Below are 27,524 nucleotides of genomic sequence, written 5' to 3'. Positions count from 1 at the left end.
CACACACACACACACACACACACACACACACAAACCTCATCACAATGAATCATCTATTCCAGCCATCACCAGCTATCAGATCAGTCACACTGTGATGCTATACTCACAACACTGATCCTCTCAGCACAGCAGCCTAGGCCTACTCAGTCCCTCACTGCTGTCTCTCTAACCGCACTGATCCAAGACCAGCTTTCACTCACTCACTCACTCACTCACTCACTCACTCACTGCCTTCTGTCTCCACATGCTGATCCTAAATCAGCTGCTGTTTTGCTACGCTGCTGTCTCCACATGCTTCAATAGGTGGGGACCTGATCCTAGATCTGGTGTGTGATAAGTGAGAGAAGAGAACACACCTATTAGTATTGTACATAGTGTCATCTGTTAGGTTTGAATGATAGATGAAGAACAGAGGGAACAGAGGGTTGGGAGACTGCTCCTGTCTAAAGTAATGCCCCTCCTTGCTTTACCTCCACCTCCCTCCCAATCTAGCAACCCTCCTCACCCCTCCCAGCCTCACACCCTGATTTTACATTTTAGTCATTTAGCAGACACTCTTATCCAGAGCGACTTACAGTAGTGAATACATTTCATACATTTTTTTCCCCCCTTTTTCATACTGGTCCCCCGTGGGAATCAAACCCACAACCCTGGCGTTGCAAACACCATGCTCTACCAACTGAGCCACACGGGACCACTGATCAGACCAACCAGGGTCTACCTCCGGAGGAAGGGAGGCTGGGACCTTGGGCTCCCGTCACCCCAAGACCCCCCCCCTGCTCTCTATTATTGAGGAGATTAATGGGACTCTTCTCTAATCACACCCCTCATACCTCTCCCCCATCCAAGAAGGAGCCATGGGCGAGAGGTCAGGGATTACTGCTGCCAGAAATTGAGAAATGTGGGTTTGAGAGAGAGCGAGAGAGAGATGTGAATGGATATATAGGGGAGGTAAGTGCTGCAGACATGGAGACTAGAGAAAGGGATGAGAGAAACCGAAAGCATAGAGAGAAACAGGATCGAGAGAGAGAGGGAAAGGAGAGCTAGAGAGGGAAATTGAGGAAGAGAAATTTGATCTGGGAGCATGCGTCAGACAGCCGTCTGCCACCAGGCTTGTAAAAGCATTCTGGCCTTGCTGCTGGCACACACACACACACAAGCACACATACACTCACATGCTACACATGCACACTCACATGCTACACACACACACACACACACACACTGGCCGGTTGTTATGAGCATTATTATCATCATCTGCTGGAACAGAACAGCAGAATACACTCAGCTTTATTACATGGTCAACCTCCCTGTAACACACACACACACACACACGCGCACACACACACACACACAGACCTCTTACACTAACACAGCATTACTACCATGTTACTCACATCATCATTGTCAAATCACCATGACGCTAGACATTGTCCGGAATCCCAGACAGACACGATGATGAGACATGATTTTACATAATGCATTTGACATCATATATGAGGAGGGATGATATGAAATGTGAAATGTCTGTGTTATGTTGTCACACAGGGGCGGCAGTTAGCCTAGTGGTTAGAGCGTTGGGCCAGTAACCGAAAGGGCTGACAAGGTAAAAATCTGTTGTTCTGCCCTTGAACAAGGCAGTTAACCTAACCCACTGTTCCCCGGTAGGCCGTCATTGAAAATAAGAATTTGTTCTTAACTGACTTACCTAGTTAAAAAAAGGTTCATTAAAAATATATATATTTACAGGCTGGTGTCCTGAATTGCATGTGATATGGTTTGTACAGTATCTGTATGTTAGCAGCTGGTTTTTCTGTGTGTGTGTGTGTGTGTGTGTGTGTGTGTGTGTCAACTGTCCTTGCTGTGACCCCTTTACACATACGAGCTCACACTCAGACTATCTATCTATCTCAGCCCCCCTCTCTCTCTCTCTCTGCCCCTCAATCCATACCCATCATTGTTTTGTTCCTCTCCTCCTCTCTGGCCCAGGCCCCTCTGTTTGTTCCAAAGGTGATCTCTGGCAATTCTGGTAATTCTTGTTGTGTGTCTGTGTGTTAATGCAGCCAGGGCTGTAAACTCTGTGTGTTTTATTACTCGGTCAGTGTGTGTAACATCATTTCCCGCTGCAGTCATCTAACTGTGGCGTTGTGCCAGGGCAAAATCATTGCCGCCACGCCCCAAAAATATAAAACATGAAGAAATATTTCTGCCGAGGCGCACTTTGAAGATGCTAGAACAGTCCACATTTACTTTTCCTCTGCAAACAAAATGAGTAAATGAATAGAAAAATCAGACATCCCCGTAGTAGAATAGTTTATCTATTTACCTAGTCAACTTATTCCTCTGAAGGCGCATTCAAATCACGAGTGCCATAGGGAGGGAAATGCACCAAAATTCTTGCAAGCGATCCCGGCATTAAATTCATACTGGATTTTTTTATCCTCCTAAATAAACTCGGCAAAAAAAGAAACGTCCCTTTTTCAGGACCCTGTCTTTCAAAGATAATTCGTAAAAATCCAAATAACTTCACAGATCTTCAATGTAAAGGGTTTTAACACTGTTTCCCATGCTTGTTCAATGAACCATAAACAATTAATGAACATGCACCTGTGGAACGGTCGTTAAGACACTAACAGCTTACAGACGGTAGGTAATTAAGGTCACAGTTATGAAAACGTAGGACACTAAAGAGGCCTTTGGACTGACTCTGGAAAAACACCAAAAGAAAGATCCCCAGGGTCCCTGCTCATCTGCGTGAACGTGCCTTAGGCATGCTGCAAGGAGGCATGAGGACTCCAGATGTGGCCAGGGCAATAAATTGCAATGTCCGTACTGAGACGCCTAAGACAGCGCTACAGGGAGACAGGACGGACAGCTGATCGTTCCCCCTTTGTTCAGGGACACATTATTCAATTTCTGTTAGTCGCATGTCTGTGAAACTTGTTCAGTTTATGTCTCAGTTGTTGAATCTTGTTATGTTCATACAAATATTTACACATGTTAAGTTCGCTGAAAATTAACACAGTTGTGTGCGAACAGCACCATTTTAAACCTGGAGTTTTCAGCATGGTCATGGTTAAGCACGTTACCTCTCCACAATTTGCAGTGAGTGGGACTAAATGTAACACAATTGTAGGATACTTTGGGGTAAAACGCCACCCTACCTCAAAGTCATTTTCGGGGAGTGACTTAAAAAAATGATGATGAGACAGATTATATTTTTAGTTGAGCAAGAGTAGTGACAATCAGGGAAAAATTGTGACATGAAGTGGTTTCTGTAAGAAGTACCCCTGGTGGCGGGTTACCCTATAAAAGGTAGGACTACGTTATATTCACTGTGTTTATGCAAGTTTTTTGGGACCTCAAATTCTTTATCAGTAGGATGCTAGCTAGTTATTTAAGTGATCATGCCAGAGAAGCCAGTGTTTGGAGGATATATTGGCACAGGTGTTATTAGGCCCGAGACGAAACCGTGCCAATATATCCTCCAAACACCGGCTTCGAGGGCATTATCACTTTTATACAACAGGTTACCAACATATTCAAATGATGATTGACATAATTTCATTAAAAAGTTATTTTTTATTAATTTATTCATACTATTTCATCCTTCCACAAGATTTAGACCCGACACAAATCTAGGGTTGCTAGGGTTGCCAGTCGTTCAGTCTTTTTGTATCTACGGACGCGACCCAGTCGTTTGTTCTAAATGTTCCATTGCCGTACTGACTGGAAACGTTCTTATCCCTTGCTTGCTAGCTAGCCAACTACTGCTAACTTACAGCCATGTCAAACAGTGCAGCCAGAATAACAGTAAAGTAGCTGCATTTGTATTTGTTTAAGCTGTTTTCTAGTGACATTTAGTTGGATACATCGATAACAATAAGCTGATGAGGCACGATTTCACCTGGCGTAGAAAATGTCTTCACTCTTCAGGACAGTGTCGTTCAGAGGAGCTAGCCAACAACACAGCTACAGTGACACAATCACTACAAACTGAAGCTGGAAAGACTGCAAATTAGCTGCGTTTCATTTTACCTTTTTCCAATTAAATTTATTTTGTAAAAATGATGCCAGCTGAATATTGATTTTCGACTGGCTGAGAAACGCTGCCTGCCTGTCTGTCCCGTCCCACCTCACAACAATGTTGCACATGTCGGAGAGACAGAGAGCAAGGTTTATACAAATCTCCGCTGTTGAAAACAAAATGTTAGTCTAAAATAAATGTGAGATAATGTCTAGATGCTTTTTATAGTGGAGATCATGTTTCTAAGTTGCTGGGCTGATGAGACAGTGGATTGTGCAGTCAGAAGGAACAGAGTAAACAGGCATTTTAACGTCATAGATTTAGCCGGTGGTAACTTGTGGAATAGACACCGGCTGGAATGCGGTTTTAACCAATCAGCATTCAGGATTAGACCCACCTGTTGTATAAAATATTATATTTGGGATCTAGCTAATGATTAGCCCAATAGGGTAAATACAGCTAGGCAACCCCATGCTTTAGCCTGTTTATGTATAGCCACTATGCTACATCAGTTGGGCTACAGGTGATAATGCTTATTGCTAATAGCATACCTAATAATATGGACCATGCATAGGCAGAAATCTAATTAGCATAATGAAACATTCTCCATAGAAATCTTTCAGTTTAAGATAGAGATCTGTTTTTTTATTGTATGCATCTCAATCCACCGCATCTACTCGGTAACACAAGGTGACAGTGCTAGAGTAGTGTTTGTCTGACCATGAGACATCCCAAAAATTGGTCTTCTCACAAAATCGTCTGTAGCGTCCAAATGGTTTGGCCTACAAACTATTATGACCGCTCTATGGAAAGATGACACTTTCACGAACACGAAGGTGTCTGTTTTGCTCTACGACACCTACACGCGTCTTGGGACTCATCTGAAGTTGGTACAGCCGATCTGCCAACGTCTGTCTGTAGTGTCCGAACAGTTTGGGCTACACACTAATATGACCCCTCTGTGGAAAGATGAGACTCTCACAAACGTACATGTTTTGCTCTAGGACGCCCACAGGCCTCACAAGACTCGTCTGGAGGTCCCCCAGTACCAGTTGAAAAAAATGTATGGAAGTGTGTGTGTGTGTCTGTGTGTGTGTGTGTGTGTGTGTGTGTGTGTGTGTGTGTGTATGTGTATATATATATATATATATATATATATATATATATATATATATATATACATATATACATATATACATATATACATACATACATACATACATACATACATACATACATACATACATACATACATACATATATATATATATATACTACCGTTCAAAAGTTTGGGGTCACTTAGAAATGTTCTTGTTTTTGAAAGAAAAGCACATTTTGTTGTCCATTAAAATAATATCAAATTGATCAGAAATACAGTGTAGACATTGTTAATGTTGTAAATGACTATTGTAGCTGATAACAGCAGATTTTTTTAATGGAATATCTACATAGGCGTACAGAGACCCATTATCAGCAACCATCACTCCTGTGTTTCAATGGCATGTTGTGTTAGCAAATCCAAGTTTATTATTTTAAAAGGCTAATTGTTCATTAGAAAACCCTTTGGCAATTATGTTAGCACCACTGAAACTGTTGTTCTGATTAAAGAAGCAATAAAACTGGCCTTAGACTAGTTGAGTATCTGGAGCATCAGCATTTGTGGGTTCGATTACAGGCTCAAAATGGCCAGAAACAAAGAACTTTCTTCTGAAACTCATCAGTCTATTCTTGTTCTGAGAAATGAAGGCTATTCCATGCGAGAAATTGCCAAGAAACTGAAGATCTTGTACAACGCTGTGTACTACTCCATTCACAGAGCAAACTGGCTCTAACGAGAATAGAAAGAGGAGTGGGAGTCCCCTGGTGCACAACTGAGCAAGAGGACAAGTACATTAGAGTGTCTAGTTTGAGAAACAGACGGTTCACAAGCCCTCAACTGGCAGCTTCATTAAATAGTACCCGCAAAACACCAGTCTCAACGCCAACAGTGAAGAGGCGACTCCGGGATGCTGGCCTTCTAGGTAGAGTTGCAAAGAAAAAGCCATATCTCCGACTGATCAATAAAAATAAAAGATTAAGACGGGCAAAAGAACACAGACACTGAACAGAGGAACTCTGCCTAGAAGGCCAGCATCCCGGAGTCACCTCTTCACTGTTGACGTTGAGACTGGTGTTTTGCGGGTACTATTTAATGAAGCTGCCAGTTGAGGATTTGTGAGGCATCTGTTTCTCAAACTAAACACTCTAATGTACTTGTCCTCCTGCGCAGTTGTGCACCGGGGCCTCCCACTCCTCTTTATTTTCTGGTTAGAGCCAGTGGTGGTGGTAGCATCATGCTGTGGGGATGTTTTTCAGTGGCGACGACTGGGAGACCAGTCAGGATCTATGGAAAGATGAATGGAGCAAAGTACAGAGAGATCCTTGATGAAAACCTTTTCCAAAGCACTCAGGAACTCAGACTGGGGTGAAGGTTCACCTTCCAACAGGAAAACTATGCTAAGCACACAGCCAAGACAACGCAGGAGTGGCTTCGGGACAAGTCTCTGAATGTCCTTGAGTGGCCCAGCCAGAGCCTGGACTTGAACCCAATCGAACATCCCTGGAGAGACCTGAAATGACTCTGCAGCTACACTCCCCATCCATCCTGTCAGAGCTTGAGAGGATCTGCAGAGAAGAATGGGAGAAACTCCCCAAATACAGGTGTGCCAAGCTTATACCCAAGAAGACTCAAGGCTGTAATCACTGCCAAAGGTGCTTCAACAAAGTACTGAGTAAAGGCTCTGAATACTTATATAAATGTGATATTTCCGTTTTTTATTTGTAAAACATTAGCAAAAATCAACAACAAAAAACTGTTTATGGTGTTGTGTAGCTTGATTAGGGGAAAACCCAATTTAAATCAATTTTAGATTAAGGCTGTAATGTAACATAAAAAGTCAAGGGTTCTGAATACTTTTCCGAATGCTCTTCTACATGTTTTTCCAGTGGAAACACTGGTGTGTTATAACCTCAATATATACACAGCGGTGTGTGTGTGTGTGTGTGTGTAATAACCTCAGTATCGACAGAGCAGCAACACTATGTGGTCGTTTAACTGACTAATGTGTCTTTGGCTGCCACTGGCTGCACACACAGATGAGTATTAAATTAAGAGACGGAGGAGGGAGGGTGTGGGCAGTAGCGAGAGACAAGGAGAAGAGGAAATAAGAGAATAGGGGAGGAGAGGAGAAAGGGAAGAATGTAGAGGGGAGAGGAGTCGAGGGGAGAGGAGATGAGAGGGGGGCTACAAGGAGCTGTCACACACCACTGCTTCTTAATGGGAGAACAGAGCAGGCCTCTATCTCTCTTTCCCTCCAACTCACCATGTTGTCTTTCTCTACCTCTCTAACACTGCACCCTCGCTCCATCCTAAATCTCTCTTTTTGTCTCTCACTTGCCTCTCCCTTTTCTGTTAGTAAAATCAGAGAGATTTACGATGGAGAGAGGAAGGGAGGAGTGGAGGATGTAGGGATGAGGCACAGAGAGGGTTAATAGTCGACTGTGTGAATGGGCAGACTACATTTTCCACTTGAATTTGGTTTGTTGAAGAGAGACGGAGAAAGGGATTCAGAGAAGGAGAGGCAAGAGTGGGATGGGAGAGGAGAGAAGGGGAGTGGGAGGGTTAATAATTGATGCGTGCACACAGACACACACACAGACACACACACACACACACACACACACACACACACACACACACACACAATCTCCTCTCCTGTGATCTTTTGTAGTGTCCTCTACCCTGCCTGCTGCCAACCAGACCGACTCATTTCTCCTGATGAATCTGCAGCAGTTTAATCTTGATTAACATCAGATAGTATCACACTGACTGCACAACCCTACCGATGGTCACACACACACACACAACACACACACAATCACTGCACAAGTATGTCTAGGGGAGAGGAAAAGGTCAGTATTATCCATGATCCTTGGGACGCCCCTACCCTAAACCCTAACCTTAATCCCTACCCTTACCCTAACCTTACAGCCAGGTCACCCGTGAAACAAGTAAGTATTCGACGTCCATCCATGTCTGAGGACGTCGGGAGATGACGTGGAAACTGGCCACTAGGGGCAACAGTGAGCGCTGTTACCTTCAAGTAGATTTCGGTGTTGCTAGGGCGTAAGCATCTGCCTCTGGTGCCAAAGGTTGCAGAAAGAAAGGAGATGCTGGTCTCACCTAATAGGTAGAATGAGAAGGGATTCACGTCTTCACTGACATCTCGTTGAGTTGCGTGAATTCTCCGCCGCTGAACTGCCAGAATGTGGAAAGGTGCATCTCATTAAAACAAGCCTGCAGACCTTGGTCACAGGACAGCTCCAGTAGTTTATTTTACATTTTTACATTTTAGTCATTTAGCAGACGCTCTTATCCAGAGCGACTTACAGTAGTGAATGCATACAATTTTTTTTCTGTGCTGGCCCCCCGTGGGAATCGAACCCACAACCCTGGTGTTGTAAACACCATGCTCTACCAACTGAGCTACAGGGAAGGCTATCCTCAAGAACCGGTGACAAGCTGTGTCTCTCCAGTGCTGGTTAATGGGTGATGCATCCACTGCTTTCCCAGGAGTTGGTCAGATTGTGAGGGGAAGTCATTTGAGCAGAGTTTGGCTCCGATGTGACCCTGTCAATTTACGCATTGTGAACCATGTCCACATCACCCTCATCAGCCAGAGTTGAGAATAGGGTCAACGTATCGAAATGCCTCTATCCACCCGGTCACTCCAGATGCCCGGCTTTTTCTTCAAAGCGGCAATTTTATCGTTTGCTTGAAAAATGGAACTTGCACGACCCTGCATGGATAGGTTGAGATGGTTGAGCCGGTCAAGTATATCAGAGAGGTATGCCAGTTTAGCACTCCATTCATCATATTGCAGGTGCAGAGCTAGATCTGATTTCCTTTGGGTTAAAAATACCTGGATTTCATGCCTCAGTAAACCCCGCTGATCACTTTCACCCTGGATAGCCAGCGCACATCTGTATGTAAAAGCAGGTGACAGTGATCAGCCCCCATTTTCTCGCATAATGCAGCAAAAATGCGAGACTTGGTAGCGTGTGCTTTTATGAAGTTGACCATCTTCACAGCATTAAGGGCCTCTTTGAGTTCAGGAGATAATAGATTTGATGCCTCGCGGTGAATGGAACAGTACGTTGCCTGTACAGAGGGAGACACCGCTCGGACTCTTGCCGCGACACCAGAGTGCCGCCCCGAAATTCTTCATGGAAGGTTCCTTCATATGTGTAGCGAAAATATATAAGAAGCTGGGCTGCATTTGAAATGTCAGTTGTCTCATCTAATTGGATTGAGAACCGATTTGATGTGCGGGCTCTGTCTAAAACCTGTGAATCAATGTAATCTGCCAGATCCTGGATTCTACGCGTGCCAGTGTCATTGGAAAGTGGGATTTCATAGATCTTTGTAGCAGTTGCAGCAGTTGGGCCTGAAACCTCTCGGCAAGCATCCACGACTGAGGGCGTGACCAGCTTTTCACGTGTTGTGAAAGGAGCCTGGCACATGTAAATGTTATGAGAGAGTAAGTACGAAGCGTTCAGAAAACTCTCGTTGTCTGTGAAATTATTGTGCAGCATTTTTGTTTAGTTGGTCATCTCGTCTTTTTTTTTGTTGAAAAAAAAATGGTCTTGTTTATCCTTGAGTTGTGGATGCTTTGCTTCGAAATGTCTGCACATTTTCGATGGCTTCATTTCATTGTTGCTGAGGAAAGTATGGCAATGGCAAGTATTTATTTGAATCAAATATGCCACGGACACCCCAAAAAATAAGAATATTCAAGACAAATATTCTACGGACCGGTTCACGGACCAGGGTTTGAGAAAGGCTGCCTTAAGGGTTTTAACACAACTGACATTCTGAGAATGTTCTAAGAACGTTGAGTGATGGACCCAAGGGAACATTCTCTGGGGAAAGCTTTGTCTAGTTCCCTGTACGTTCGTTCCCAGGACGTCACTGAGGACAACCTTTTTAGGACGTTCTCAGGACTTTCATTTTACTAGTCCTTATGATGTTGTGTGATGGTCCCAATGGAATGTTTTCTGGGGGTCCTTTTTATATTTCCTGGATTTAACCTGGGACATTTTCAAGACGTTCTTGAGGCGTTGTGTCATGGTCCGCTGAAGGTCACCTGAACGATCTTGGGACGTTGTGTCATGGTCCCCTGGAGGCTTTGTTCAGTTCCCAGTTTGTCCCGATGACGTTTTTAGGACCATCCCCTGGGACCATCACGTGACATAATCTCCAGGGGACCATGACACAACATCCCAAGAATGTCCTAAAAACGTCCTCGGGGACATCCTTGGGACCAACCAGGAACTAGACAAAACCTCCAGAGGACCATGACACATCATCCTGACGACTTCAGACGGCCGTTTTGTGACGTCCCGGGGACATCCTAACAACTCATTATTGTTTGCAGGGGAGAGAGACAGGGAAAGGGCAAAGAGGAGAGAAAGCCCTGAAAACATTCCCTCTCCTACCTCCCTCTTTTGCTCTCGTCTTTCCAGTAAGTGAGGATGACTGGCTGTGTTGTTAATGTGCTGTTGTTAGTTCATTATAGGCCCATCCTGTCTGTCTTGTCTGTCTGCCCAGAGCTTGGAACCATGTGGCCTGTTGCCAGGAAACAAGGTGGAACTATTAATCATTTTATCAGAGCGGGGATGGGCCGGAGAGGGCAATACACACCTGGTTGTGTGAGCCCTTGTGAAGCTTGCTTATCGCTGGGCACTGTGGGCAGTTTAATCGCCATGGTGACAGTGGGGAGACTAGTACAGTACTAGACAGGACCAGGAGTTATTTCTGTTCAGGAACCTTAATATTGTTTGCTTGGTCTGGCAATGTTGTGTGTTTGCTGTAGCATTATGTAGTGTTTGTTTGTAGTGTTTGTTGAGTGTAGTGTGTTTGTTTGTATCAGTCTCAGAGTGGACTTTGTGCTCACCCTCTAGCTAGCAGCATCTGATCCCAGAGGAAGCTGCTTATCCGGACCGATGGGAGCCAGGGAGGGAGGTTCAATCCTCAGAGCCCTGTGTGTGTGTGTGTGTGTGTGTGTGTGTGTGTGTGTGTGTGTGTGTGTGTGTGTGTGTGTGTGTGTGTGTGTGTGTGTGTGTGTGTGTGTGTGTGTGTGTGTGTGTGTGTGTGCGTGGATCTCAAAACTCCCTGTCACATCAGCTGTACCTGTCTGCATACAATTAACACACACAGCTATTTATACACACACACATGCGCATACATATGTATACACACACACACACACACACACACACACACACACACACACACACACACACACACACACACACACACAGACACACACACACACCACAAACAGGGACACACACAAACACTTTCTAAATCATCATTAGTATGTAGTCCTTCCACAGTAAACATACTTAACATGCCTGAATGTGTCTGAAACGTTGTGGAAACATGAGTCATGAGATGAAATACCAGCTCCAGATTATAGAAGCTTTACAGTGTGTTAGTGTGTGTTAGTGTGTGTTAGTGTGTGTGTGTGTGTGTGTGTGTGTGTGTGTGTGTGTGTGTGTGTGTGTGTGTGTGTGTGTGTGTGTGTGTGTGTGTGCGCATGCGTATATGAGATATAGGGAGAATGGGGAGGGTAAAGGATAAGAAAAACATGATAGAGAGGGAGAGAGAGTGATGGGGAGAGACAGGGAGTGGTAACAGACAGCAGAGAGAGACAGGGAGTGAGATAAGAAGACACACTGTATAAGAGAGAGCGAGAGAGAAGAGAGAGACAGGGAGTGGTAACAGACAGCAGGGAGAGACAGGGAGTGAGATAAGAAGACACTGTAAAAGAGAGAGCGAGAGAGAAGAGAGAGACAGGGAGTGAGATAAGAAGACACTGTAGAAGAGAGAGCGAGAGAGAAGAGAGAGACAGGGAGTGGTAACAGACAGCAGGGAGAGACAGGGAGTGAGATAAGAAGACACTGTAGAAGAGAGAGCGAGAGAGAAGAGAGAGACAGGGAGTGGTAACAGACAGCAGGGAGAGACAGGGAGTGAGATAAGAAGACACACTGTAGAAGAGAGAGACAGGGAGTGAGATAAGAAGACACTGTAGAAGTGAGAACAAGAGAGAAGAGAGAGACAGGGAGTGGTAACTAGAGGTCGACCGATTAATCGGAATGGCCGATTAATTAGGGCCGATTTCAAGCTTTCATAACAATCGGTAATCGGTATTTTTGCCCACCGATTTGCCAATTTTCTTTTGTTGTTGTTGTTTTTTTACACCTTTATTTAACTAGGCAAGTCAGATTAAGAACACATTCTTATTTTCAATGATGGCCTAGGAACGGGGGTTAACTGCCTTGTTCAGGGGGATTCGGGGATTCGTTTTTGCAACCTTCCGGTTACTAGTCCAACGCTCTAACCACCTGCCTTACATTGCACTCCACGAGGAGCCTGCATGGCAGGCTGACTAACTGTTACGCGAGGGCAGCAAGAAGCCAAGGTAAGTTGCTAGCTAGCATTAAACTTATCTTATAAAAAACGATCAATCTTAACATAATCACTAGTTAACTACACATGGTTGATGATATTACTAGTTTATCTAACGTGTCCTGCATTGCATATAATTGGTGCGGTGCCTGTTAATTTCTCATCGAATCACAGCCTACTTCGACAAACGGGTGATGATTTAATAAGCGCATTTGCGAAAAAAAGCACTGTCGTTGCACCAATGTACCTAACCATAAACATCAATGCCTTTCTTTAAAATCAATACACAAGTATATATTTTTAAACCTGCATATTTAGTTAATATTGCCTGCTAACATGAATTTGTGTCACTTCTCTTGCGTTCCGTGCAATCAGCCAGGGTATATACAGCAGTTTAGGCCGCCTGGTTCATTGCGAACTGTGTGAAGTCCATTTATTCCTAACAAAGGCCGTAATTAATTTCCCAGAATTGTACATAAGGTTGTGCAATGTAACAGGAATATTTAGACTTAGGGATGGCAGATTACGTATTTCACTGAAATAATAAACGTTTCGTTTTCGAATTGATTGTTTCCCGGATTTGACCATATTAATAACCAAAGGCTCGTATTTCTGTGTGTTATTATGTTATAATTAAGTCTATGATTTGATATTTGATAGAGCAGTCTGACTGAGCGATGGTAGGCAGCAGCAGACTCGTAAGCATTCATTCAAACAGCACCTTCGTGCGTTTTGCCAGCAGCTCTTCGCAATTCTTCAAGCATTGCGCTGTTTATGACTTCAAGCCTATCAACCCCCAAGATTAGGCTGGTGTAACCCATGTTAAATGGCTAGCTAGTTAGCGGGGTGCACGCTAATAGCGTTTCAAACGTCACTCGCTCTGAGACATAGGAGTGGTTGTTTCCCTTGCTCTACATGGGTAACGCTGCTTCGAGGGTGGTTGTTGTCGATGTGTTCCTGGTTCGAGCCCATGTAGGGGCGAGGAGAGGGATGGAAGCTATACTCTTACACTGGCAATACTAAAGTGCCTATAAGAACATCCAATAGTCAAAGGTATATGAAATACAAATGGTATAGAGAGAAATAGTCCTATAATTCCTATAATAACTACAACCTAAAACTTCTTACCTGGGAATATTGAAGACTCATGTTCAAAGGAACCACCAGCTTTCATATGTTCTCATGTTCTGAGCAAGGAACTTAAACGTTAGCTTTTTTACATGGCACATATTGCACTTTTACTTTCTTCTCCAACACTTTGTTTTTGCATTATTTAAACCAAATTGAACATGTTTCATTATTTATTTGAGACTAAATAGATTTTATTGATGTATTATATTAAGTTAAAATAAGTGTTCATTCAGTATTGTTGTAATTGTCATTATTACAAATAAATAAATACATTTGTAAAAAAAATCGTCTGATTAATCGGCATCGGCCCTTTTTGGCCCTCCAATAATCGGTATCGGCATCGGTGTTGAAAAATCATAATCGGTCGACCTCTAGTGGTAACAGACAGCAGAGAGAGACAGGGAGTGGTAACAGACCGCAGAGAGAGACGGGGAGTGGTAACAGGCAGCAGAGAGAGACGGGGAGTGGTAACAGACAGCAGAGAGAGACGTGGAGTGGTAACAGACAGCAGAGAGAGACGGGGAGTGGTAACAGACAGCAGAGAGAGACAGGGAGTGGTAACAGACAGCAGAGAGAGACAGGGAGTGGTAACAGGCAGCAGAGAGAGACAGGGAGTGGTAACAGAGAGCAGAGAGAGACAGGGAGTGGTAACAGACAGCAGAGAGAGACAGGGAGTGGTAACAGACAGCAGAGAGAGACAGGGAGTGGTAACAGACAGCAGAGAGAGACGGGGAGTGGTAACAGACAGCAGAGAGAGACGGGGAGTGGTAACAGACAGCAGAGAGAGACAGGGAGTGGTAACAGACAGCAGAGAGAGACAGGGAGTGGTAACAGGCAGCAGAGAGAGACGGGGAGTGGTAACAGACAGCAGAGAGAGACGGGGAGTGGTAACAGACAGCAGAGAGAGACGGGGAGTGGTAACAGACAGCAGAGAGAGACGGGGAGTGGTAACAGACAGCAGAGAGAGACAGGGAGTGGTAACAGACAGCAGAGAGAGACAGGGAGTGGTAACAGACAGCAGAGAGAGACGGGGAGTGGTAACAGACAGCAGAGAGACAGGGAGTGGTTTCAGACAGCAGAGAGAGACAGGGAGTGGTAACAGACAGCAGAGAGAGACGGGGAGTGGTAACAGGCAGCAGAGAGAGACGGGGAGTGGTAACAGACAGCAGAGAGAGACGGGGAGTGGTAACAGACAGCAGAGAGAGACGGGGAGTGGTAACAGACAGCAGAGAGAGACGGGGAGTGGTAACAGACAGCAGAGAGAGACGGGGAGTGGTAACAGACAGCAGAGAGAGACGGGGAGTGGTAACAGACAGCAGAGAGAGACAGGGAGTGGTAACAGACAGCAGAGAGAGACAGGGAGTGGTAACAGACAGCAGAGAGACAGGGAGTGGTTTCAGACAGCAGAGAGAGACAGGGAGTGGTAACAGACAGCAGAGAGAGACGGGGAGTGGTAACAGGCAGCAGAGAGAGACAGGGAGTGGTAACAGACAGCAGAGAGAGACAGGGAGTGGTTACAGACAGCAGAGAGAGACAGGGAGTGGTAACAGACAGCAGAGAGAGACAGGGAGTGGTAACAGACAGCAGAGAGAGACAGGGAGTGGTAACAGACAGTAGAGAGAGACAGGGAGTGGTAACAGACAGCAGAGAGAGACAGGGAGTGGTAACAGACCACAGAGAGAGACAAGGAGTGGTAACAGACAGCAGAGAGAGACAGGGAGTGGTAACAGACACCAGAGAGAGACGGGGAGCTGGCGGGAGCTGGATGAAAAAGAAGGAATGATGTGGAGACTGGCTCTCCTCCTCACACCAATGCACATTACACACAGCACACACACACCAACACACACACTTCGACCGCATTATCTCTGTCCTTTGTCTGTTGGATGGTTGTGTGACTTTATCATCGTGGAGACGTGGCCGGCAGAGCCAGGCCTGGGGGGAGATGGCAGGACACTGGGTTATTATGGGATGGCATTAGAGGAACAATCATATTTAGTTGTGTGTGTGTGTGTGTGTGTGTGTGTGTGTGTGTGTGTGTGTGTGTGTGTGTGTGTGTGTGTGTGTGTGTGTGTGTGTGTGTGTGTGTGAGTGTGAGAGTAACACAGTGTGTGGAAGCATGTGTGTCAAATAGTCCTATATCTGGATAACTTCTGCAGCTCAGTTGGTTAAATGCTACATGTGGTGGGCCGTGATGGTAGCCAGGACTGTAGACTACACCCAGTATGGTTGTTTAACCAGTGATGTGTGTCTGTCCATGTACCGTATGTCTGTGTAACTGTACTGTAGATCACATCTCAGTACCATAAGGTTCATAACATTGTCTATATGTGCGTTTGAGTGAGCTGTTAGATCAACTTTACAGTATTGACTACAGTATTGATCCTGTGTTGAATAGTCATTGGGACAGACCTGTAGAATTCCATTACAAATCAAATCGTGTCAAATTGTATTTGTCACATGCGCCGAATACAACAAGTGTAGTTGACCTTACAGTGAAATGCTTACTTAAAAGCCCTAAACAACAATGCAGTTTTAAGAAGAATAAGTGTTCAGAAAGTATTTACTCAAATAAACTTTTATACAGTAGAAAATACTTTACAATAAATAGAAAATAAGCAAATAGAAAAATGTTCTTATATTAATTACATTCATGTTCTTTGTGCGTTATTACATGCTGTGTAACCTAGGTTCTTTTCAAATGTCATAAAACAGAAGAAAACTGTCCTAAATGCAGTGCAACACAGAGGTTCTTGTAATGATATGGGTATTACTAAATCGAAAAGTCCTTATATGTCCTTATGCAGGGTTTTCAAACTGGGGTCTACGGAGGTACTGGAAGTCTACATGAACAGTTAGCATGCTAGCTGTTCCTGTTCGTCCGACTCTGGGGAAGTAGATAAATGGCTTCATTGCCAAAATATCAAACTTTCCCTTTAATATGTAGGAAATTACAGTCATTGCAGCTAAATTACAGGGGGTTTTCTGTATAGGGAATGCTTAGGCAGTCATTTTCGGGATGGAAAAACTGTTTTAGTGTCAACGTAAACAACCAACACCAGATAGAAAGCATGCAGAAAAGATATGGAACTATATATAGTTTTAAATAATACCATATTTCAGAACTAACAATCAAATAAAAGCTAGACTGACAAAAAAAATGGCGTTCAGGGTGCATGCCCATTGATTTTGTTATGTTTGAGCACACACAGCATTAGTCATAGAAAAATGCATAGAATTGCATGAAATAAGCTTTAAAACAAAAAGAAAGTATCTCAGCTCTGTGCCAAGCTGTGTAGAATTGCTGGAAATTAGCTTAAAATCTACAAAATGTTCTCTCAGCTCAATGTAAAAAAAAAATTGAATTGCAAAACATTTGCTTTACAACAGCAACATTTTCTCTCTGTCGCCAAGATACCTTTCTAGCTAATAGGCTATGTTAGAGTTTACACTTCCTCTTCCAATGAACTGTGGGGAGTTCAAAACAATGAAAAGTTTGAAAACCCCTGTCAGAATGAACATGACCTAGGGATATCAGGCTGCTGCACAGTAGGTAAAGCTTACTGCAGTGCAGACAGAGAAGAGGAGGGACCACGCCTTAGTCTGGGTGGCAGAGACTGGACCAGACACACAGTCACACACACGCTAAGCACACATACACACACACACACACACAGTGGAAGACATACACGTCACACACACAATGGAACACACACACGCGCTAAGCATACACACACGTAAACAATAAACACACATATCATCATATGTTCTGTCTTAAGGGATCGGTAATGTAATATTTTGTCTGCTCCTCCTCTGTACACTCTTTCTCTCTCTAGTTCTCGTTCTCTCTCTATCTGTCTCTATATTCTGAGCAGAGAGATAAATGCATTTGTAAACTGCCTATACTGTAGCCCCCTTACCTAAACCAGGCAAGGGCCATAGGGAATAATAATAATGTGTCATACACATGCATGCACAGTTGGACACACGCACACACTGAACACACACGAGTTGAACTCTCTCTTTCTCCATCTCTCTTATGAGGATTAAATATTCTTATCTCATCCCAATTAAGCATGGAGAGTCTTTCATGACTAATTATTTATTTATTAATTAATGTATTCTCTGTTGTTTATCAGGAATCTAAATGAGATTGTGTTGTGTTAAATCGTAGAACACTATGGTGGAACATCAACGAGCATTTCATCACAACATTTAGGCTACTCTAGTGTTTTAATTTTTCTATCGTATTTTATTACACTCTATCGTACTATCACCTCCAGTGTTTCCCCTGTATTAATTTAGCAGCGCCGAACTCCCAATGTGAAATTGTTGCCTCCACACCAAAAAAGATTTAAAAACAAATAAAAACACTTTCAGTGTAAACTTAAATGACTAAAACCAGACAAAGTATGTAGAATACATAATTCACCTATATAGTTTAAAATAATATAATCTTTGAGAAATAGAAATCAACAAAATAAAATGTTGGGATAAACAACAAATTTCGGAATATTTTGGGCATGGCTGGATTACTGATGGGGCACCCAGGGTACATGTACAGGGGCTCTAAATTGGGGTTCCTATTGGTTTTGTTATGGTGTTGGAACATAAAATCACAGAATTAGCCATGGCAAAATTCGTAGAATTGCAGGAAATCCCCCACCCCCTGCGACCGTTGCCACCGCTGCTATTAAAGAACAACTAAGGAAAGGAAAACACTGACCTCTGATCATCACCTCTACGACAGTATATCCCCCCCTTCTCTGGCATTACTATTAGAGAACGACTGATAATCGGTCTGGTAGATACTTATGGCCGATTTAGCCCTTTCCATGGTCTATTGGCTATCGGCCCTTGACTAGCCTATGAGCCCTTTATAGCGCCACCGCACCATGCCTCTTGTGTCAAACTCTGCAGCAAGCTACACCCGGCACTCATTTATTGCTATCCTGTCCTGAACAACCTCTGGGCAACGTCTTACTTCTACCATCACACCCATAATGATAAGTTAGATAACACAATTGAATAATGCAAAACAGCATGTAGACATTTTGAAACTGTTAATTGATTTACTGTTCGGCAAAACATTGTCCATTCAGTTTACAGCACATACTATACTATATATACGGTAGCTGCTAGCTAGCTGCTAATAATCAACATTCACAGAAAGCTAACCACTTTGCAAGCTATCTTGAATAACACCCTAGATGAATATTATGATGATTTTAAAACTGACTATAACCCAAAACTTTTTTTGAGGATTTAATATTTTGTCACTTCCTTATCGAACAATCTGTGGCATGTCAGTGCCTTGCATCCAACTGACTGATTGGTGCAAAGTCTTAAAGAGACAGCGCTCAATTTGATATATAAAAAAAGAGATTAGGCTACTTCTATGCAAATGTTGTTGATCCGTTGGCTAAATTCACTTCCAAATGGAAATGAAAAATATTGTTTGCCTTTTGCAATTCCATAGACTCCACTGAAATCAGCCAAAACTAGGGCTGGGTGATATGGCCAACATATCATATAAAAATATATTTTTTAAATGTTGACTGCATGGCGGTATTTGACTGTATTTTATGTTTCTGATTAATAACAATTCAAAATATATTTTATGAGTAGGCCTAGTGCGTGACCCTTAAATGGCAATAAATAAATTCTAAGTGATTTTAATGGTATTTCTCCATTCTGATGGTTTTATACTCAACCAAACTGACAGTAAAGTAGTCCAATTTAGAGAACTCGTCATTTAATTTAGATCTGTTTAAAAATATCGTTACACCGGTATTCACGATATATAGCCCTCGCCAAAACTAGCTCATAACTCAATGCATGCGCACTCCTTGTGTGAATATGCGTTCACTAGTATGGGGAGTATGTCTATGTTATATTTATTTATACCTTGGCATTGTTTCAATATTCAATGGCTATGGAGTTCATTCTTACATGTTCTACAGTACCAGTCAAAGGTTTGGACACACCTACTCATTCCAAGGTTTTTCTTAATTGCTTACTATTTTCTACATTGGAGAATAATAGTGAAGACATCAGAACTATGAAATGACACATATGGAATCATGTAGTAACCACAAAAAGTGTTAAACAAAACAAAATATATTTTATATTTGAGATTCTTCAAAGTAGCCACCCTTTGCCTTGATGACAGCTTTGCAAGCTCTTGGCATTCTCTCAACCAGCTTCATGAGGTAGTAGTAGTTTCAATTAACAGGTGTGCCTTGTTAAAAGTTAATTTGTGGACTTTCTTTCCTTCTTAATGCATTTGAGCCAATCAGTTGTGTTGTGACAAGGTAGGGGTGGTATACAGAAGATAGCCCTATTTGGTAAAAGGCCAAGTCCATATTATGGCTAGAACAGCTCAAATAAGGAAAGAGAAACAACAGTCCATTATAACTTTAAGACATGAAGGTCAGTCAATCCGGAACATTTCAAGAACTTTGAACGTTTCTTCAAGTGCAGTTGCACCATCAAGCGCTATGATGAAACTGGCTCTCAATTAGGACAGCCATAGGAAAGGAAGACCTAGAGTTACCTCTGCTGCAGAGGATAAGTTCATTAGAGTTACCAGCCTCAGAAATTGCATCAGTGGTCTAAGGCACTGTGGCGCAGCAGTCTAAGGCACTGCATCTCAGTGCAAGAGGCGTCACTACAGTCACTGGTTTGAATCCAGGCTGTATCACATCTGGCTTTGATTGGGAGTCCCATAGGGTGGCGCACAATTGGCCCAGCGTCGTCTAGGTTTTGCCGGGATAGGCCGTCATTGTAAATAAGAATTTGTTCTTAACGGGCTTGCCTAGTTAAATAAAGGTAAAACAAATGTATTATAAAATGAATGCTTCACAGAGTTCAAGTAACAGACACATCTCAACATCAACTGTTCAGAGGAGACTGTGAGAGATGTGAGTAAGACCTTTAAACAGGTCAACATTCACAAGGCTGCAGGGCCAGACGGATTATGTGTACTCCGAGCATGTGCTGACCAAATGGCAAGTGTCTTCACTGACATTTTCAACTTCTCCCTGTCTGAGCATGTAATACCAACATGTTTCAAGCAGACCACCAAAGTCCCTGTGCCCAAGAACGCTAAGGTAACCTGCCTAAATGACTACCGACCCGTAGCACTCACATCTGTAGCCATGAAGTGCTTTGAAAGGCTGGTCATGGCCCCCCATCAACACCATTATCCCAGAAACCCTAGACCCACTCCAATTTGCATACTGCCCCAACAGATCCACAGATGATGCAATCTCTATTGCACTCCACACTGCCCTTTCACACCTGGACAAAAGGAACACCTATGTGAGAATGCTATTCGTTGACTACAGCTCAGCGTTCAACACCAAAGTGCCCTCAAAGCTCATCACTAAGCTAAGGACCCTGGGTCTAAACACCTCCCTCTGCAACTGGATCCTGGACTTCCTGACGGGCTGCCCCCAGGTGGTAAGGGTACGTATCAAAACATCTGATCCTTAACACGGGGGCCCCTCAGGGCTGCGTGCTCAGTCCCCTCCTGTACTCTCTGTTCACTCATGACTGCACGACCAGGCACGAGTCCAACACCATCATTAAGTTTGCCGATGACACAACAGCCTGATCACCAACAACGACGAGACAGCATATACAGTTTGGGAAAAAAGTATTTGATCCCCTGCTGATTTTGTACGTTTGCCCACTGATAAAGAAATGATCAGTCTATAATTTTAATGGTAGGTTTATTTGAACAGTGAGAGACAGAATAACAACAAAAATATCCAGAAAAACGCATGTCAAAAATGTTATAAAATGATTTGCATTTTAATGAGGGAAATAAGTATTTGACCCCTCTGCAAAACATGACTTAGTACTTGGTGGCAAAACCCTTTTTGGCAATCACAGAGGTCAGACGTTTCTTGTAGTTGGCCACCAGGTTTGCACACATCTCAGGAGGGATTTTGTCCCACTCCTCTTTGCACTATTAAAGGACACCAATAAGAAGAAGAGACTTGCTTGGGCAATGAAACACGAGCAATGGACATTAGACCGGTGGAAATCTGTCCTTTGGTCTGATGAGTCCAAATTTGAGATTTTTGGTTCCAACTGCCATGTCTTTGTGAGACGCAGAGTAGGTGAACGGATGATCTCTGCATGTGTGGTTCCCACCGTGAAGCATAGAGGAGGAGGTGTGGGGTGCTTTGCTGTTGACACTGTCTGTGATTTATTTAGAATTCAAGGCACACTTGACCAGCATGGCTACCACTGTCACGGGCTGGCTCAAGAAAGCAGGAGAGGTAGAGTCAGGCGCAGGAGACAGAGAATTCTTGACCACACTTCTTTATTCCAGAAAGTAGATATGGTCGCCAAAAAATAGGGACGCAGCCCTTAAATACTTCTGCGGTGGTGAACACAACGAAACCAACCACAGGCAGAGGAAAACCAGCACACGTTCCTTAAGCACACAAAACGGACAAGAAACATAATCACGCACAAACATAGACATCCTACGCTAAACTAAATAACCCCCCCCTACTAATAACTAACCCAAAACAGGTGCGTGCCTACCTAGACCTAACCAACAGAAAGTGAAACAAAAAAGGATCAATGGCAGCTAGTAGGCCGGCGACGACGACCGCCGAGCTCCGCCCGGCCGAGGAGGGGCGCCACCATCCGTCGGTGTCGTGACAACCACAGCATTTTTCAGTGATACGCCATCCCATCTGGTTTGCGCTTAGTGGGACTATCATTTGTTTTTCACAGGACAATGACCCAACTCACCTCCAGGCTGTGAAATGCTATTTGACCAAGAAGGAGAGTGATGGAGTGCTGCATCAGATGTCCTGGCCACCACAATCACCTGACCTCAACCCAATTGAGATGGTTTGGGATGAGTTAGACCGCAGAGTGAAGGAAAAGCAGCCAACAAGTGCTCAGCATATGTGGGAACTCCTTCAAGACTGTTGGAGAAGCCTTTCAGGTTTTGCTGGTTGAGAGAATGCCAATAGTGTGCAAAGCTGTTATAAAGGCAAATGGTGACTACTTTGAAGAATCTAAAATCAAATATAAATGTTGATTTGTTTAACACCTTTTTGGTTGCTACATGATTCCATATGTGTTATTTCATAGTTTTGATGTCTTCAATATTATTCTACAATGTAGAAAATAGTAAAAAAATTAAGAAAAACCCTTCAATGAGTAGGTGTGTCTAAACTTTTGACTGGTATTGTAGTTACTGTAGATTGGTAAAAAGTCAAAGTTGGTTGTATGATTTTATAATTGATTCATTAATGTATATAAAGCTGTCTCTGGAAAATTTTGACTTCACCATTTTTCGAATTTGATGATATTGAATGTTGGTATAGAATATTGGCTATCGGCTTCCTTGGCCCCCCAAAAAATCGGTATTGGCATCTGCCCTAAAAAAAACACATTGGTCTTCTCTAGTATTATCTTCTCTTTCATAATATAACTGCAGGTGCATGGTTAGTTTACACAGTATATAATACTCCTGCTCTGGCATTGTCATTGCTTTATTGTCTCCATCATAATAGATTCATGGTGTGATACAACAACAGGTGAAGGAGGTTCAGGCATAAAGAGAGATTTTACTCACAGGACATGATGTATCAGCGATACTGTCCATGAATAGTGAAGGTTGTGGTGTGTGTGTGTCTGTCTATGTTGTTGAATGCTATGGTAAATCCATGGCTATAACCCCTCTGAATTACCATTCTGCCCATCTAGCAGAAACCCTCTCTTCTTCTCCCATAAGTTTATGTTCAGAGCGATACTGTGTTTTCTGTTTAAATGTCAATATATTCTCACTGGCCAGTTAATTAGGTACCCCGTTCACGAAAATAGATCGCTCCTACAGACAGTGAGTCACGTGGCCAACACTCGCTATATAAAGCAGGCAGACAGACGTCGAGGCATTCAGTTACTGTTCGATTGAACATTAGAAAGGGCAAAACGAGTAACCTAAGGGACTTTGAGCATGGTATGATCGTCGGTGGCAGGCGTGCCGGATCTAGTATCTCAGAAACCTCCGTTCTCCTGGACTTTTCATTCACAACGGTGTTAAGGGTTTACCGAGAATGGTGCGACAAACAAAAAAACATCCACTCAGCGGCAGTCCTGTAGGCGAAAACAGTTCGTTGATGAGAGGGGTCAAAAGAGAATGGCAAGAAGCTAACAGGCGGGCCACAAACAGACAAATAACGGTGCAGTACATCAGTGGTGTGCAGAACGGCATCTCAGAACGCACAACTCCTCGATCCTTGTCACGGATGAGCTATTGCAGCAGATGACCACAACGGATTCCACTCCTATCAGGTATAAACAAGAAGAAGTGGCTCTTGTGGGCACTCGACCACCAACACTGGACAATTGAGTGGAAAAACATTGCCTGGAACATGACCGCGAGTTCAGTTTACTTGAATGGCCTGGTCAGTCCCCAGACCTCAACCCAATGGAACATCTTTGGGATGAAATGGCACGGGCTGTTCGCAGCATGAATGCACCGACGTCCAATCTGCAGCAACTGTGTGAAGCCATTGCGTCAGCATGGACCAACATCCCTGTGGAACGTTTCCGACACCTTGTAGAATGCCTGAAGAATTCAGGCTGTTCTGGAGGCAATGCGGTGTCCGATCCGGTTCTAGATGGGTGTACCTAATAAACCGGTGAGTGTATATGCAGGCCATTGGTTTTGTGTGTTCATAGATTCATGAAATCCTAGCCGTGTGTTGTTTTTTTGCCGTGAATAAGTTCCATTATGTCAGAGAGCATTTACTGTATGTACTGTAGCCTCTCAGAGTCAGAGGCTGAGTCCCAAATTACACCCTATTCCCTATATAGTGCATTAAGTAGTGCACTATATAGAGAATAGGATGCCATTTGGGATATAGTTAGACACATTTCATCTGGGTGGAAGGGTTAGTTAGTGGTAATTGTGTACCCTGTGGGTTAAAACCATCAGACTAGCACCATAATTTTGGCCTACATATTAATATAAATTGAATTTAAACTACAGTTTTGCTCTCTGCCTTAGACTAGTGCCCTGGATCAGCAATCCTACTCCAAGATGCTTTTTGGGTCATGCCCCAGACTAGTGCTACTGCGTTGATGTCAGAGAGGGCTATTGGTGAGAGACGGAGACTCATGCTGCAGGATGGGAGAGTCGGCATAGTGAGAGGATGTCATTGGTATCTTGAGTACTTCAATCTCCTTTAGGCTACACTCTGTAGTACATTCTACGAAAGGTTGCTTCCACCCCTAACTAAAGGGTATGTCTCTCACTGATGCAGCACCAGATGCTCTCTTACCCTCCTCTCTTCTTGACTTCTGACTTCTACACTGTAAAAAGTGGGACGGCACTGTTGTTCATCTGAAGTGTTTTTTCTGTTTGGTATGATCCAAAATTATTCTATTCAATTTGTCTGGAATCAAATAATGAATTTGACAAATCAATGTGACTTTTTTTAATTGAATGAAAGCTTCTGAATTGCCTTCAATACCTCATGCGAATTTGCGTTGCATAGTGGTGGGTGGAATGTAGAAGAGTTGGAGGATTGGCCTTTTGGAGGCTTGGATTTCGGTTTATTTTTGGCCACCCGTGACATTGAATGTCATTCCAGGTAATGTGTTATTTTTTTTATGAATATACAGTGCATTTGGAAAGTATTCAGATCCCTTCCCTTTTGGTGGGCCACCAAAAACGTTGTCGGATTAAAGCCAAGGTCTGACGGGAGCCAGGATGGCAGGTGAGTCTAGAGGAATGTGCCCATTCCAGGACCGGAGAACAGGCAGAGTCCGGGACAAACATCCCCCCCCCCAGTACAAACCCTGCTCGATATAACCCAGATGAGTGCAGCTGCCAGACAGGAGGTTGGGAGGATGGTCTCGAGGTCAGACGTTGTAGCAGCCGGACTATACAGGCGTGAGAGCACGTCAGGTTTGACATTCTTGGACCCAGGGCGGTAGGAGTGAAATTAAAACGAGTGAATCACAGGGCCAATCGAGCCTGCTTTGAGTTGAGGCACTTGGCGGTGCAGAGATATTCCAGGTTCTTATGGTCAGTCCACACTAAGAATGGAAGTTCCGCCCCCTCTAACCAGTGCCTCCACTCCTCCAATGCCATCATAACCGCGAGTAGCTCTTGATTTCCAACTTTATAGTTCCTCTCTGCAGGGTTAATACGATGGGAAAGGAAGGCGCCAGGATTCAGCTTTGGTCCTGGGCAGAATGGACAGGATGGTGGAGGACCTGTTGGACATGGAGGACGTGCTCTTGAGCTGACCGGGAAAAACTAGGATGTCGTCTAGGTAGACAAACATGAATCGGTTCAACATGTCACAGAGGACATTGTTGACCAGGGCCTTGAACAATGTGGGATCGTTGGTCAGTCCGAATGGCATCACTAGGTAGTTGTAGTGCCCGCTAGCCGTGTTAAAGGCTGTCTTCCATTCGTCTCCTTCCCGTATCCGAACCAGATGGTAGGCGTTCCGAAGGTCCAACTTCGAGAAGATGGCAGCCCCCTGGAGAGGCTCGAAAGCCAAGGAGATGAGTGGTAGCGCATGTGACAAATTAAATTTGATTTGATTTGCAGAGGGGTCCGAGTAGGGAAGATTGGAAACTCCCCGTACAGCAAAGCTGTCATCAAGGCAAAGGGTGGCTACTTTGAAGAATCCCAAATTAGAGGTCGACTGATTAATCGGAAGGGCCGATTTCAAGTTTTCATAACAATCGGTAATCGGCATTTTTGGACGCCGATCATGGCCAATTACATTCCACTCCACGAGGAGACTGCGTGGCAGGCTGACTACCTGTTATGCGAGCGCAGCAAGGAGCTAAGGTAAGGTGCTAGCTAGCATTAAACGTATCTTATACAAAACAATCAGTCTTAACATAATCACTAGTTAACTACACATGGTTGATGATATTACTAGTTTATCTAGCTTGTCCTGCATTGCATATAGATGTGGTGCCTGTTATTTTATCATTGAATCATAGCCTACTTCGCCAAACGGGTGATTTAACAAGCGCATTCGCGAAAAAAGCACTGTCAATGCACCAATGTGTACCTAACCATAAACATCAACGCCTTTCTTAAAGTCAATACACAAATATATATTTTTTTACCTGCATATTTAGTTAATATTGCCTGCTAACATGAATTTCTTTTAACTAGGGAAATTGTGTCACTTCTCTTGCGTTCATTGCACGCAGAGTCAGGGTATATACAACAGTTTTGGCCGCCTGGCTCGTTGCGAACTAATTTGCCAGAATTTTACGTAATTATGACATAACATTGACGGTTGTGCAATGTAACAGGAATATTTAGACTTATGGATGCCACCCGTTAGATAAAATACGGAACGGTTCCGTATTTCACTGAAAGAATAAACGTTTTGTTTTCGAAATGATAGTTTATTAATGAAGGCTCGTATTTCTGTGTGTTATTATGTTATAATTAAGTCTATGATTTGATATTTGATAGAGCAGTCTGACTGAGCGGTGGTAGGCAGCAGCAGGCTCGTAAGCATTCATTCAAACAGCACTTTCGTGCGTTTGCCAGCAGCTCTTTGCTGTGCTTCAAGCATTGAGCTGTTTATGACTTAAAGGCGATCAGCTCCCGAGATTAGGCTGGTGTAACCGATGTGAAATGGCTAGCTAGTTAGCGGGGTGCGCGCTAATTGCGTTTCAATCGATGACGTCACTCGCTCTGAGACCTTGAAGTAGTTATTTTATTCCCCTTGCTCTGCAAGGGCCGCGGTTTTTGTGGAGCGATGGGTAACGTTGCTTCGAGGGTGGCTGTTGTCGATGTGTTCCTGGTTCGAGCCCAGGTAGGGGCGAGGA

General features: G+C 43.7%; 1 protein-coding gene and 1 non-coding gene across 3 annotated transcripts in view; one reads left to right on the top strand and one right to left on the bottom strand.

The window, feature by feature from the left end:
- The window catches only part of LOC106584197 (rho GTPase-activating protein 39), a 174,878-nt gene that overhangs the window by 73,848 nt on the left and 73,506 nt on the right, over positions 1–27,524 (top strand). The gene's annotated exons all lie outside the window — the stretch shown is intronic.
- Positions 8,490–8,565, bottom strand: trnav-uac (transfer RNA valine (anticodon UAC)). Its single transcript has one exon. It is a non-coding gene; the product is annotated as a tRNA-Val (tRNA).

Source organism: Salmo salar, chromosome ssa23, assembly GCF_905237065.1.
Source record: "Salmo salar chromosome ssa23, Ssal_v3.1, whole genome shotgun sequence".
Classification (NCBI taxonomy): domain Eukaryota; kingdom Metazoa; phylum Chordata; class Actinopteri; order Salmoniformes; family Salmonidae; genus Salmo; species Salmo salar.
Note: the sequence above shows the minus strand (reverse complement) of the source record. Positions and strands in the feature narration are given on the sequence as shown.